The sequence below is a fragment of the Rhinoderma darwinii genome, chromosome 4, assembly GCF_050947455.1.
Source record: "Rhinoderma darwinii isolate aRhiDar2 chromosome 4, aRhiDar2.hap1, whole genome shotgun sequence".
NCBI lineage: Eukaryota > Metazoa > Chordata > Amphibia > Anura > Rhinodermatidae > Rhinoderma > Rhinoderma darwinii.
The window spans coordinates 139,440,908-139,456,507 of NC_134690.1; the positions used below are offsets into that span (position 1 = coordinate 139,440,908).

The window sequence follows — 15,600 nt, forward strand, 5'->3', positions numbered from 1 at the left end:
GAACAAATCTTCAAGTGCCTCTGTAAGACTAATAAATATTGTTAAAAGAAATTAATAAAAAGTGTTTTCAACTATAAAATATAAAAATTCAATTTAAAACAAAAACACAAAATTTGCCTTTTTTACCATAGAAAATGCTTTATTATGGGAAATAAACTTTTAAAAAAAAACAACATACAAACTAGGTATCGCCGCATTCGTAACGACCCGTACTATAACATTTTTATGACATTTACCCAACAGTGTGAATGCTGTAAATAAAAAAAATGAAAAACAATGCCAGAATTGCTGAATTAAAAGTGATCAAAGAGTCGTATGTACCTCAAAACGGTACCATTGAAAACCACAGGTTGTCCCACAAAAAACTCAAGCACTCATATGGCTGTCGACTCAAAAATAAAAATGTTATGGGTCTTGGAATTCCGCGACACAAAAACTTTATTTTTAATCAAATGTATTAAAACATACCAAAAACAATATAAATTTAGGATTGTTGTAATTGTCCTAACATGCCGAATAAACAATACTTGTTATTTACTGAACATGTACACTGTAAAAACAAAACCCCAAAAACAACGGTGGAATTGCATTTTTTTTCCACCCCCCTCAAAAATATTGTCAATTTAAAAGGTTTCAAAAGTTAATGTACCCTAAAAAAGTGCCTGTTCAAAAATACAACTTATCCCACAAAAAACAAGCTCTTATGTGGCAATGTTTAAAGTGTAGTTAAACGTTTAACAAACTTCTGTCACAGAGACATGTCAGAAGTTTGGATTTGTGGGGGTCCGAGCACTGAGACCCCCACCAATCGCTAAAACGAAGCAGCTGCAGCGCTCATGTGAGCGCTTAGCCGCTTTGTGTCTGTTCAGCTATTTCCGGAAATAAATGTATCTGTGTACGGACTCAATAGAAAGTCTATGAGCCCGTACTCCGATAAATCGGCTTTCTGGAAAAAGCACAGACACGATTATTATTCTGGCAGCAATTCTCTCAAGTATCTTCTTCTCCTCACACTGAAACAATGTGTGAGGAGAAGAAAAGAGGCAGGAGATTTGCTGCCAGAAATGTCAAAATAAAAACAAATGTGATCCCTGATACTCTGACCAGTGCCCAGAGCTGTTGCTAACAGCGTGGGCACAGGGCTGTGTGCACGCGATTGCGTGCACACTGTATTTTACATAGAAATGCATGTGATCGCTGTGATTGATTGTCACAGCGATCATATGTTCAGGAACCAAAATATTGGTCCATAACACTCTGCCGAGTGCCCATGGTTGTTAGCAACAGCCAGGGCATAGAGCTGTGTGCACACGATCGCAGGTGCAGAGTCTCTGAAGTGCCGCCGTAATTAGTCTATACTGCGGACTTCAGAGACCCTGACCGCTGGCCGTAAAAACACAGCCAGCGGTCGGGAACATGTTAAATAGTATTTTATAGAATAACAAAACAATTAAGTACAATCTCTTATATGCTCAAATTGGCAACCCTCCCTATTTACACATTGCTGTACTCTACTTTTTAGGGTTTTACACTTCGAATTACGCCTGAAAAGACGGCTTCAATACGCTGGCAAACATCTGCCCATTGCTTGCAATGGGTCTTACGATGTTCTGTGCAGACGAGCTGTCATTTTACGCGTCGCTGTCAAAATACGGCACGTAAAATGATGGCTCGTCAAAAGAAGTGCAGGACACTTCTTGGGACGTTTTTGGAGCCGTTTTCTCATAGACTCCAATGAAAACAGCTCCAAAAATGGCCGTAAAAAACGCTGCGAAAACGCCGGGGAAAACTGCGACTTGCTCAAAAAAGGTCTGAAAATCAGGAGCTGTTTTCCCTTGAAAACAGCTCCGTATTTTCATACGTTTTTTGTTAAGCGTGTGAACATATCCTTACACTCATACTTTGGCACAAAGTTCTTTATTGGCGTTTATTTCTTGGCATGCCTCTTTTATGAACTGAATCATGTTATCAACCTTGCGTGGTTTTCTTGAATATACCTTATTTTTGATAACTTCCCAAAAGAAATAGTCCATCGGGGTAAAGTCTGATAAATGTGGTGTCCATTCAACCGGGTCTCGTCTACCTATTGGGTAATTTTTTGTCAAGTAAACTAAATACCGCTAAACCATAGTGAGGAGGGGCTCCATCTTGCTGAATATAGAAGTCTTCATTTTCATGCTCTAACTGCAATTGCGGTATTACATTTAGAGCATGTTAAGGTACAGGTCTGAGGTAAACGTTGTATTGTAGAAGATAGGTCCAATTACCACCTTACATGAAAGGGCCGCCCAAACTGTAACCCCAGGTTAATACAACCGTTCTTCAATTGTTGCAAGTGGGCTTTCTGTTGAGTAATAAACACAGTCGTGCCTATTAACAGCACCTGAAAGTTTGAAGTTGGCTTCATCGGACCAAGTTATGTTTCTAATAATACCGTCTCCTTGTGTTTCTTCGTTCAAAATTGCCTCACAAAATTGTAATTAGATGGTTTGAAAAATCTTGCCCTGTGTGCAAATAAATACATATAATTTTGACAATGTGATTTTCTGTTTTTTTTTATTTTATATAATCTATCTCTCACTGGTAAAATTAACCTAGCCTAAAAATTCTAGACTGTTCATGTCTTTGACAGTGGGCAAACTTACAAAATCAGCAAGGGATCAAATACTTATTTCCTTCACTGTATATATATATATATATATATATAGCAAACATAGAATGGTGACAGCACCCTGCGACACTAATGCCACCTAAACCACTAAATATAAATAAATATGCACTAAAGCTAAATCTACTTACAAATAGGGAGGTTCTTAGTGCACATTTTGATCAAAAAGTGTTAGCCCACCTGCCACGACAAGGCGACCTCTGTAAGGTGGGAACCTACGCTGCACATACACCCAGAACTGGGACTAAGCCTACATATATACCTGGGGATGGTAGGATCCAGCATTGAACTGATTAAAATCACCCAGGGCAGAATGGGAGGAGTGCAAGAACAACAAGTGGAGGCAGTCACTAACCCCACATATATGGATCACATAAACACAACAAAAAGTTGAACAGCACATTCCAACTAAATGATACAAAATGTATGCAGGTGCAAGAACACCCATGACTGCAGATATACAGCAAACATAGAATGGTGACAGCACCCTGCGACACTAATGCCACCTAAACCACTAAATATAAATAAATATGCACTAAAGCTAAATCTACTTACAAATAGGGAGGTTCTTAGTGCACATTTTGATCAAAAAGTGTTAGCCCACCTGCCACGACAAGGCGACCTCTGTAAGGTGGGAACCTACGCTGCACATACACCCAGAACTGGGACTAAGCCTACATATATACCTGGGGATGGTAGGATCCAGCATTGAACTGATTAAAATCACCCAGGGCAGAATGGGAGGAGTGCAAGAACAACAAGTGGAGGCAGTCACTAACCCCACATATATGGATCACATAAACACAACAAAAAGTTGAACAGCACATTCCAACTAAATGATACAAAATGTATGCAGGTGCAAGAACACCCATGACTGCAGATATACAGCAAACATAGAATGGTGACAGCACCCTGCGACACTAATGCCACCTAAACCACTAAATATAAATAAATATGCACTAAAGCTAAATCTACTTACAAATAGGGAGGTTCTTAGTGCACATTTTGATCAAAAAGTGTTAGCCCACCTGCCACGACAAGGCGACCTCTGTAAGGTGGGAACCTACGCTGCACATACACCCAGAACTGGGACTAAGCCTACATATATACCTGGGGATGGTAGGATCCAGCATTGAACTGATTAAAATCACCCAGGGCAGAATGTATATATAAACCACAGGATACACTATTACCAGTTCGTGATGGACACCAAAAAAAAACACAATAAAAAGACTGCATGGAAAATGTTTACTGTGCCTAAGGCCTGATGCACACAGCAAAGCTATGTGAACATGGGCGGTATCTGTTAGGATAGCAAATATAGCAATTGCTATGAGGCCCAGCAACTAAGGGAGCCCACTTCCACTGAGTCATAAGGTGCAGTTAGTGATGTCTATGGATGGTGTGTGTAAACATGGAAAATTGAATGTGGCCTTTACTATAAACCCACAAGTTTACCCCTGCTGTGTGCATTATCCCTTCTCTGTGGCATTACTTTTTGCATTATTCCTGTGCTGTGACATCACTGCAATATGTCACTGAGTGGATTATCCCACTATTGTAACATCACTGTGTGCAATATGCTTGTACTGTGACGTCACTGTGCATATTATCTCACTTTTGTGGCATCAATGTATAAATTATTTCTGTACTGTTACATCACTGTATGCATTATCCCTGTACCGTGACAGAACTGTGTATTATCGCTCTGCATTAGAGAGAACAAAATAAGGAAACTCTTCATGTTCTGAACTTGCTGCTGATGGTAGCCATGGTGGACTGGGGTCCCATTACAATTTTTTTCTATGGGGCCCCATGGTTACTTATTAAGCCTCTACATATGTAGGAAGCTGTGCCGGACCTCCGTGTATCAACGTATGATGTTCCATGCAGTGTAATATTATGGAAGTATTCTCCCCTAGAAGTAATTCTGAAGAACACCTTTTTTAATATGACATGCAATGGAGCATGACACCATTTTAATTTTTTTTCAGAATATACATATCCTGACCAAGGATGACAAAGCAGAGACCCCCTATAAAAGGAGGTACCAGACACCTCTTTCCGTGGGCCACCATCAAGAGCCAGTGGAGTATATAACTCCCATGCTCTGTTCAATAGATGCCCCCTAGAGGTCATAAGGAAACATGCACACAGATGAAAAACGCATGAAACCTCTACTGCTGCAGTGTGAATATGGTCTAAAACCAGAAAGTACATCCTATATCAAAACAAACACCAGGTAGTAAATGAACTGTAATATATTATATTGAAGATGAGCTAAACAATCTCTCCTGGCAGCAAAAGGGACATACTTATAAAAATATATAGAAAAACATATGAAGATATATATTGAATAAATATACAGAAAATTAATACAGTATGGAGTTTAACGAGTTCCATTCAAGGTGTGCTAGTGTTTTCAAAGTGTAGTGTTCAAATTGGTGTATCCACTGTGAAAAGAAAGAAAAAAGAATAATTAGTAAATGCAATAAAATATAATAAAATAAATTAGCTCCTCACTTCAGGAGGTGATCAGATGTAAAGGGTCTCACTAGCAGTGTTCCACACAACAAGCAACTAAACTCACTTCAGGTCATAACATGCAATTTGTATTTGACATTTATGCCGTTTGGTCTTAAGGTCTTTAGCCGGTATATCCATTGTAGTTACCTTTGTTTTAGCGGTCAGACTCTGTCCCCACCATGTGGGGGGATGTGGCCCAGTATCCAGAACCTCAATTGTTTTTCACGTGGCCGATCTCAGTAAAGTGTTCGGGGACTGGTAAATCTATGCGTTTTTTTCTTATAGTGTTGAGATGGGTCCTTAGATCCAATGTTGTCTCACCAACATAGAGCAAATTAGAGGGACAACTCGGGAGGTATATTACATGGTCACAGGTACCAATAAAAAAAAGAATGGTTAACTTCTGTCGGGTCACAGGGTGCATAAAATGCTCCCCTTTCTCCATCAATGAGCAATTAATGCAGCTCAGACAGGGTTAACACCCCTTACGTTTCTGTCCAGTTAGGGATAACTGTGTGCTGCTCTTTTAGGAGCCCACGTCCGACCAGACAACTCAGTCCTTTATAATTTTGGATCTCCTATAAGAGAAGAGGGGATGGTTAGTGAATTCAGGTACATCCTAGAGGCATTTCTGTAGAGTGGGCCAAAGTTTTCTTATAATTTTGGCTAGTGGCTTGCTGAACTCACAAATGGAATTCTATTAGTGGCACCGTCCTGTCTGGTGTTATTGAGGAAGCCAATGTGTCTATGTGTCTTCTCTACCCTCTCCCTGTTGCGTTCCACTAATCTCTTGGGATAGCCCCTCTTCCTAAAGCATTCTGCCATCTGGTTATTGCCATCCTGTAAGTTAGTGTCCATGTTGATGATACAGAAGGGAATCCACCATCGCACGTCGGTGGCTACTGCTGTACTCAAGTAGGTTATTCCTATCAGTAGGTTTCGTGTAAAGGGTTGTCTCAAGATAACCATCCTCTAGTCTGACAAGTACGTCTAAGAATTTAAGTTGAGTTTCGGAGCTTACCACTGTGAATTTGACTCCTCCCTGTATATGCCACACACCTCCCTGGATATGCCACACAGCCCCGATGTATATGATGCCACACAGCCCGACATGAATGCCCTACATACTCACTGATGCAGCGCTGTCTTCTTCAGGTAAGGTCTTTCGTCTTCACGGGATCTGCGGCGACACGATGACACTCACCGATGCAGCTCGTCTTCACGCGTGGTCTCTCGACTTCACGGAATCTACGAAGGTGTCGCGATGACGTCATCGCGTCGCCTTCGCAGAACCCGTGAAGACGAGAGACCACACCTGAAAGGGTCGGCGCTGCATCGGTGAGTGTCATCGAGCCGCCGATAGCCAGCAAGGGAACTAGTAGTTCCCTTGCCAATCTCCACGTCACAGATCCGTTTTTAACGGTTGTTATGTATTGACAGCCATTAAAAACGGATCCATTGACTTCTATGGGGGCCGTCAGGCCGTGAAAACGGTCAAAAAACGGCCGGGTGAATACACCCATAGAACATAATTGTTCTGAAAATGGCCGTGTGACGGCCGTTAAAAAAACGGCCGGCCGTTTTTCACTGTCGTGTGAATAAGGCCTTAGGTTACATTCACACGACAGTGAAAAAAAAAATTGCCATTAAAAACTGATCAGCTGTTAGTTTTTCATGGCAATTTTTCATCAATATGTCTCCAAATTTTCATCTATTTCCAGTCCGTGTGTCCGTTTTTAATGGACGCTTGTCATCCGTGTGCCATCCGTTTTTCATGGCCGTTAAAAAAAAAATGCATTTCATTTGTCCGTTTTTTTTTGTCCCAATCCCCTGAAAACACCACAGTGCTTATGTAGATAGTGCCGCAATGTCCCTGTAGATAGTGCCACAGTGCCCACTGTAGATAATGCCCACAAAGTACCACAGTGCCCACATAGTACCACAGTGCCCATAGTGCCACAGTTCCCACATATATAGTGCCATGGCCCACATAGTACCACAGTTCCCCTATATAGATAGTGCCACAGTGTCCACATAGCACCACAGTGCCCACATATAAAGTGACAGTGCCCACATATAACGTGCCAGTGCCCACATAGTGACACAGTGCCCATTGTAGATAGTGCCACAGAGCCCACATAGTACCACAGTGCCCATGTAAATAGCGCCACAGTGTCTCCATATATGGACAGTGACGTCAGGAGAATGGAATCCCCTGATAGAGCGGGCCGGGGATTCAGCTCCAGAAGTAACCCCTTGACGTCACTGTCCATATATGGATAGTGACACCGGGGGCTTCTTCAGGAGCCGAATCCCCTGCCAGAGGGGATTCCACTCCTACAGGAAGCTACAGTGGCGCTATATACGGGGCATTGGCATGGGTGGTGCTTTATACATGGAGGCGTGCTATATACAAGACTAATGTCCCCGGCCAGAGATCTTGCAATGCACTGGCTGGGGATTCCATTGTTGAAAGCCCTGACTTCACTGTCCTTATATGGACAGTAATGTCATGGGCTTCACTGGGCTCAGAGCTCAAAGTAGCTCTGTGTGCGGGGAGTCCTCGGCCAGGATCAGTTTTTACCAGCCGTTACAAGGATTGTTTCCTAAAAAAACAGCTGGTAAAAAAATATCCATTGACTTCTATGGGAGCCGTCTGACTGTGAGAACGGCCAAAAATAGGACATGTCCTATTTTTTGACGACTAATATTCACAGGCTGTTCACAAACGGCCATGTGAATACACCCATAGAAATTTATTGTTCTGAAAATGACCGTATAACAGCCGTTAGAAAAACGGCCGTCACACAGACGTTTTACACTGTTGTGTGAATGTAGCCTAACATCAACCTGTACCAGAATGATGGGAGGAAGAAAGTATGGAGAAGGCTTGGAACGGCTCATGATCCAAAGCCCACCACAGTGTGATGGCATGGACATGCATGGCTGCCAAAGGCATTGGGTCACTAGTGTTTATTGATGATGTGACTGAAGATAGAAGCAGCCGCATGAATTCTCAAGTGTTCAGGGATATACTTTCTGCTCAGATTCAACCAAATGCAGCAAGGTTGATTGGACGTCGCTTCACAGTACAGATGGACAATGACCCAAAACATACTGTGAAAGCAAGCCAGGAGTTTTTTTAAGGAAAAGATGTGGAATATTCTGCAATGGCCAAGTCAATCACCAGATCTCAACCCGATCGAGAATGCATTTCACTTGCTTAAGACAAAACTTAAGGCAGAAAGACCCATAAACAAGCCACAACTAAAGACAGCTGCAGTAAAGACCAGGCAAAGCATCACAAAGGAGGAAACCCAGCGTTTGGTGATGTCCATGGGTTCCAGACTTTAGGCAGCCATTGACTGCAAAGGATTCTCTACAAAGTATTAAAAAAAACATTTTATTTATGGTAATGTTAATTTGTCCAATTACTTTTGAGCCCCTGAAATGAGGAGGCCGTGTAGAAAAATGGTTGCAATTCCTAAACGTTTCACAGGATATTTTTGTTCAACCCCTTGAATTAAACCTGAAAGTCTACACTTCAATTACATCTCAGTTGTTTAATTTCAAATCCAATGTGGTGGCACGCAGAGCCCAAATCATGAAGATTGTGTCACTGTCCAAATAATTCTGGACCTAACTGTATTAGGCTAGTGAGTATTTTGACCATATCATAATTTTTATGCATATTTTCCAACTCCAAGCTGTATAAACTTGACTTCTTATTGGATTGAAGAATATCAGGTGATGTGTATTTGTGTAATGAGGGAGTGTGTGGCCTAAGGATATCAAGACCCTATATCAAGGTGTGCATTATTATTGGGCTGGTATTATTAAAAATCAGCTAGTTGAACCTTTTCGTGTTGAAGATTAACTAAAAATTAACTCTCAAACCTACTGCCAGTTTTTAAAATGCACTTTCATGAAGCAGTGGTACAGGAAAAAGTCTGCATCTTTCAAGAAAACCATGATTTTTATGCTGGACAATGCTCCATCACATGCATCTAAGTACTCCACTGCATAGCTAGCCACTAAAGAGCTTAACGCTTTCAGGACCGGACTAATTTTTGTTTTTATGCTTTTGTTTTTTTCCCCCAAAAGCATAAAAATGAAAATTAGTCTGATCTAGGTGCTTGAAAATGTGATAATTTGCAGATCCTTGCGACGCCTGCTACTTCCTCAATTTGCATAACCTTACGGCTTCCCCTTCTCGGTGTCGCAAATTCATAATTGAGTGTATATATATATATATATATATATATATATATGTATATATATATATATATATATATATATATATGTATATATATATATATATATATATATATATATATATATATATATATATATATATACACAGGGTGGCCATTTATATGGATACACCTAAATAAAATGGGAATGGTCGGTGATATTAACTTCCTGCTTGTGGCACATTAGTATATGGGAGGGGGGAAACTTTTCAAGCTGGGTGTTGACCATGGCGGCCATTTTGAAGTCGGCCATTTTGTATCCAACTTTAGTTTTTTCAATGGGAAGAGGGTCATGTGACACATCAAACTTATCGAGAATTTCACAAGAAAAACAATGGTGTGCTTGGTTTTAACGTTACTTTATTCTTTCATGAGTTATTTACAAGTTTCTGACCACTTATAAAATGTGTTCAAAGTGCTGCCCATTGTGTTGGATTGTCAATGCAACCCTCTTCTCCCACTCTTCACACACTGATAGCAACACCGCAGAAGAAATGCTAGCACAGGCTTCCAGTATCCATAGTTTCAGTTGCTGCACATCTCGTATCTTCACAGCATAGACAATTGCCTTCAGATGACCCCAAAGATAAAAGTCTAAGGGGGTCAGATCGGGAGACATTTCTTCTGCGGTGTTGCTATCAGTCCCAACGGGCTAAATGAAAACAAAGAACCAGTATAATAATAATAATAATAATAACAACAGTATAATAATAAAATAACCAAAATACTTACCTATGTTGTCCGATCATTTTGAAATTGAAGTGATCCATGAATTTCCAATAATGAAAGCTTTCTCGCACCTCACCAGTAGTTTATATCCAAAAATAAACCCAAGAAAAAACAACTAAAGAAAGAACAAAGTACATACATTTAAATATCATGAGTTCAGGGAGTTAAATTAATCCCCGTAATCCATCGTAGCGAATCAGAAGCTGGTTACGCTCCAAAAACCGGGTAATTATCAACACTAACAGGAACCATCCAATTAGAAGTGTTAACAGAGCAGTAACCAATAAGAGAAAAGCCTAGGACGATAACCAATGAGAAGCGTGGGAAAGTAAACAGTGATGACGTAGGCGTAGGAAAATAAAATGTAAATAAACAAAGTAGTAAAACCGAAACATCACAAACGGTACAGTCTGGAAAACTCATATCCTGTAAATATAAACCAGTTAATAACAAATAGAAATAAATATAATATTAACATCTCTCAATTTTTTCCTTTTCTTTTTTAAACTACCAAGTAATAAGTAAAACAAGTTAGTGTAATATAAACGGGCATGGTTTTAATTAAGAAAGTGTATATATAGAGATGTGATTTTAGACAATATTATATGCCTGACGAAGACCCCGGCGCAGGGGGCGAACCGCGTTGCAGTGTTTGCTTTTAGACTTTGATGAATAAAACATTCGCTCCTGAAAACCGCCTACGGACTTATATCTGCAAGGGAGCGCCCCATTAAGGAGTTTTTTCTTTTTCTCTACTTTACACAAGTTGCTTTGATAGCGGCCTTCACCTCGTTTGCATTGTTGGGTCTGGTGTCTCTCATCTTCCTCTTGACAATACCCCATAGATTCTCTATGGGGTTTAGATCAGGCGAGTTTGCTGGCCAATCAAGCACAGTGATACAGAAATTATTAAACCAGGTATTGGTACTTTTGACAGTGTGGGCAGGTGCCAAGTCCTGGTGGAAAATTAAATCTGCATCTCTATAAAGCTTGTCAACAGAGGAAATCATGAAGTGCTCTAAAATTTCCTTGTAGATGGCTGCATTGACTCTGGACTTGATATAACACAGTGGACCAACACTGTTGATCAGTGATCCAAAGTCCTGTTTTCAGTTGTAAGTAAATTTTGCATTTCATTTGGAAATCAAGAGTGGCGAGACATCAATCCAAGTTGCTTGCGGTCCAGTGTGAAGTTTCCACAGTCAGTGATGGTTTGGGGAGCCATGTCATCTGCTGGTGTTGGTCCACTGTGTTATATCAAGTCTTGAGTCAACAGAGCCGTCTACCAGGAAATTTTAGTGCACTTCATGCTTCCCTCTGCTGACAAGCTTTATGGAGATGCTGATTTCATTTTCAAGCAGGACTTAGCACCTGCCCACGCTGCCAAAAGTACCAATACCTGGTTTAATAACCAAAGTATCACTGTGCTTGATTGGCCAGCACACTTGCCTGACCTAAACCCCATAGAGACTCTATGGGGTATTGTCAAGAGGAAGATGAGAGACACCAGACCCAACAATACAGACGAGCTTAAGGCCACTATGAAAGCAACCTGGGCTTCCATAACACCTCAGCAGTGCCACAGGCTGATCGCCTCCATGCAACGCCGCATTGATGCAGTAATTCATGCAAAAAGAGTCCGACCAAGTATTGAGTGTGTAGGGTCAGTTCGGCTGTGTCCCGTAGGGTGCGTGCGCACGCTCGCGCCCGGCCTTAAAGGGCCAGCGCGCGCAAATAGGAAATCGTCATCATCATCAACTGCCACGATTTCCTGGTCTATAACAAGGCCCCTGGCCTTCTAATCCTTGCCTGAGCGTTGTTAGTTTTCCCAGTCTGTCTTGCAAATGGTCCCTTAGTGTTTCCCGTTCCTGTTGTTACCCGTGCCTTGTTCCCTGTTCCTATTTCCTGTGCTTTGCCTTAGTATCAAGTCGTGCCACGTCCTGTGTCATCTGCCACATCCAGAGGAATCTGCCACGTCCTGTGCCATCTGCCACATCCAGAGGAATCTGCCACGTCCTGTGTCATCTGCCACATCCAGAGGAATCTGCCACGTCCTGTGTCATCTGCCACGTCCTGTGTCATCTGCTACGTCCGGAGGAATCCGCCACGTCCGGAGGAATCCGTCACGTCCGGAGGAATCCGCCACGTCCTGTGTCATCTGCCACGTCCGGAGGAATCCGCCACATCTGGCGCAACTTGCGGCTCCTGTGTCATCCGCCACGTTTGGCGCCATCTGCTGCACCCATCTCATCTGTGCCAGAGCTTCGTTCACCGTCTGAACTATCCAGGTACCCTTGTGCGGGACATTGTATTTCTGGGGTTTCCTGTGGTTTGGCCAGCTACCTTCCCACTACGGCGGTACAGCCTAGTGGGTCCACTAACCCGCTCCGTGACAGAGTGCATATACTGTACATACTTTTCAGTAGGTCAACATTTCGGTATTAAAAATCATTTTTCAAATTGGGCTTATATAATATTCAAATTTTCTGAGACACTAAATTTGGGGTTTTTATTAACGGTTAGCCTTAATCTTCAATATTAAAAGAAAAAAATGCTGGAAATAGATCACTTTGTGCGTAAAGAATCTATATAATATAAGTTTCACTTTTTGAATTGAATTACTGAAATAAATTAAGCTTTTTGATGATATTCTAAATAATTGAGAAGGACTAATACTAGATATTGTTCCCCTAGAATCCTGTCATATGTGTTTTAGGGTCCAGGGAATGTAAGATGGCCGTGTAAGAGGACCCTAAGGCTATGTTCACATGGCAGATTTTGCATAGCGTGTCTCGCCACAAAATCTGCCGCAGAATTATTCCTGCCGTCAACAGGAATATTCCTACTCCCATTCACTTCAATGGGAGGTTTGGGTGAAATCCGCCCGAAGATCGGGCAGGATGCTTATTTTCTCTGCTAGCTGAAAAAAATCAGCTAGTGGGGAAAAGAAGCGTTTGCCTCCCATTGAAATGAATGGTAGGCAGAATTTTTTTCCGCCACAAAAATTCCACTGTGTGAACTGTGTCTTACCACTGTTGCTTGCTTACGTATTGCTCAGCTAAGCAGGATTTATTTTCTGTTTTGCATAAACTGTAAAGGTTGTTTCTTTTCTGGATGCTGAAAAAAAACAGGCAAACCTTTTTTATGGGCTTGATCCATTGTGTTACTGTCTATCTGTACTGAGCCCATACTCCCTACCTCTGTTTAGGCTTCGCTACTAGCACTCTGCCCACTGACTCCAGCCCTGTGGAAACTCCTGATGTCACTGTCCATATATCGACAGTCCAAAATAGAAGGTAGGAGCAGCACAGTAAGTCTGGACCTCACAAGGGTCAATAGGTTGCCAGCCTCCAGGAATCAGACTTGTGGATCCCTCAAATGTAGACAATTCAAAAGAAAAGGGGCAGCACTCCAGATAGGTTTCAAAAAAACGTTTTTTATTCACCCATATGTGAGGAGGGTGCAACGTTTCAGCTGCTCAATGCAGCCTTTGTCAAGCTTGACAAAGGCTGCATTGAGCAGCTGAAACATTGCACCCTCTTCACATCTGGGTGATTAAAAACCGTTTTTTGAGTCCTTCTATCTGGAGTGCTGCCTCTTTTTTTTTTTTTGAATTGTCTACATATATGAACAGTGACGTCAGGAGCTTTTCCAGGACCGGAGTCCCGGGGGAGAGCATCTAATAGCGCTCTGCCCAGGGACTGCGGCACTGTGGAAACTCCTGAAGTCACTGTCCATAGATGGGACTCCGGCCCTGGGAACGCTCCTGATGTCACTGTCCATACATGGACAGGGACTTTAAGAGTTTTCCCAGGGCCGGTCCCCAGGCAACGTATCCCACTGTATGGATGCCATATAGTCTAATATATGTTTTGGACTTTTGTTGGAGGTATACTTCGGGGGTCTTCCTGAAGTATAACTCCGACGGAAGACCTAAGAGTTTATTCACACGACCGGATGTCGAATCGGCTGCCGTTTTTCACTCCCCCGATTTGCACCTGTGCGGGGGCCCATTTTCCTGGATCCCTCATAGACTTGAGTCTTTTGAGGGATCTAAGAAAACGGGCAAAAATAAAACGTCCTGTTTTTGCCTGGGCCGTTTACACTATTAAGAAAACGGCAGTGTGAATAGCCTCATAAACTTGAATTGATTTTAATTCAGCCGTGTGAAAGGCGATTAAAAAGATGGCCGCCACATGGCCTAATATCCCTGTCATCTGAATAGGGCCTTAACGTGATGTGAATGGGGCCTAAGTCTTTCCTTAACACTTTTCCTCTATTTAAAAATGACTCATCGATTTTTGAAAAACAAATTATGTTTCACCTAGGTTTCTTCCTGCAGATGGTTCCCAACTTCAAAGATAAAATGATACAAACACAATTTAACAACACTATAAACCACACAAGGTTTGACTATCTCATCCATAGTTACAGATGTTCACGATACACTAATTAAAGACAATCTATTAAAACTGAAGTGCTCTCTCCAGAAAAAGATGCATTGAGAGTCCAATTATTGTCTGTTTACTAATGTTTTATTGCAGTAGGTAATTAATTCAGAAACCTGAGTTCTCCTAAAAAAGCAAGATACAGCAACATGTAATCATATAAAAGTTAGATGGTTTTGTGAAGAATACAAAGTGTTCTCTCATCAAACAGCATGAAGACCCAGGTAATGACTTAAAATACAATTATTTTTTACTTGGCAAAAGCTAATTTGATGAGATGTTGTTTTTGCTAACCAGCTCTATGGTGTATGTAATACATTCACAAGGTTGGGTTTTGATCATCTACAGCATAATTTATGCTCTCTGTTTATGCTAAACACGAATCTATACAAAAAAAAAAAATCCAAATTTTTCAAGAGATGTTCAACTTGAACTAGTTCAGATCACACATTATTTCTTTACATCATTTTCATTTTAGTGTACTATATTATATTTTTTTGCATTTACATTTTATGTGCTTTTCCTTGAAAATATAACATTTACAAAACTATTTGCAAGATACCGTATCAAGAGTATCCCTACAAACTGTCTCTGTTATCTAATGCAAGTACAAAGTTAGGCTAAGTTCACATCTGGTTTTTTACTGTACGTCTGACTTGCACGTTTTGACATGAAAAAACAGTGTCAAAACGTATACCACAGCATGTAAATTGATTTCTATGGTCCGGACGGATGCCCTAATGGTGTAGTTTGTGGACAAGTTTTGTGTTCTTATGTTCTATCCTTTTTTTTCCAATTTCCTGAAAAGTGTCGTCTACTATGCTTTTCAGTACTTTTCCAAAATGTATACCACACATATACGTTCTTATTTGTATTGAAGTCAATGGCGATGTGTGGATTACATACGCAATCTTAAACCCTAAGTTTGCATACGTCTAACATATATTTTGTCACTATATATGGGAAATCTTAACTT

General features: G+C 41.2%; 1 long non-coding RNA gene across 1 annotated transcript in view; it reads right to left on the reverse strand.

Annotated features, from left to right (window-relative positions):
• Positions 1 to 4,983: 4,983 nt before the first annotated feature.
• LOC142759454 (uncharacterized) overlaps positions 4,984 to 15,600 on the reverse strand; it is a 118,666-nt gene continuing 108,049 nt past the window's right edge. Inside the window, exon 6 of the long non-coding RNA XR_012883138.1 lies at positions 4,984 to 5,121. This is a non-coding gene — a long non-coding RNA (uncharacterized LOC142759454). The remainder of the gene's footprint in view (positions 5,122 to 15,600) is intronic.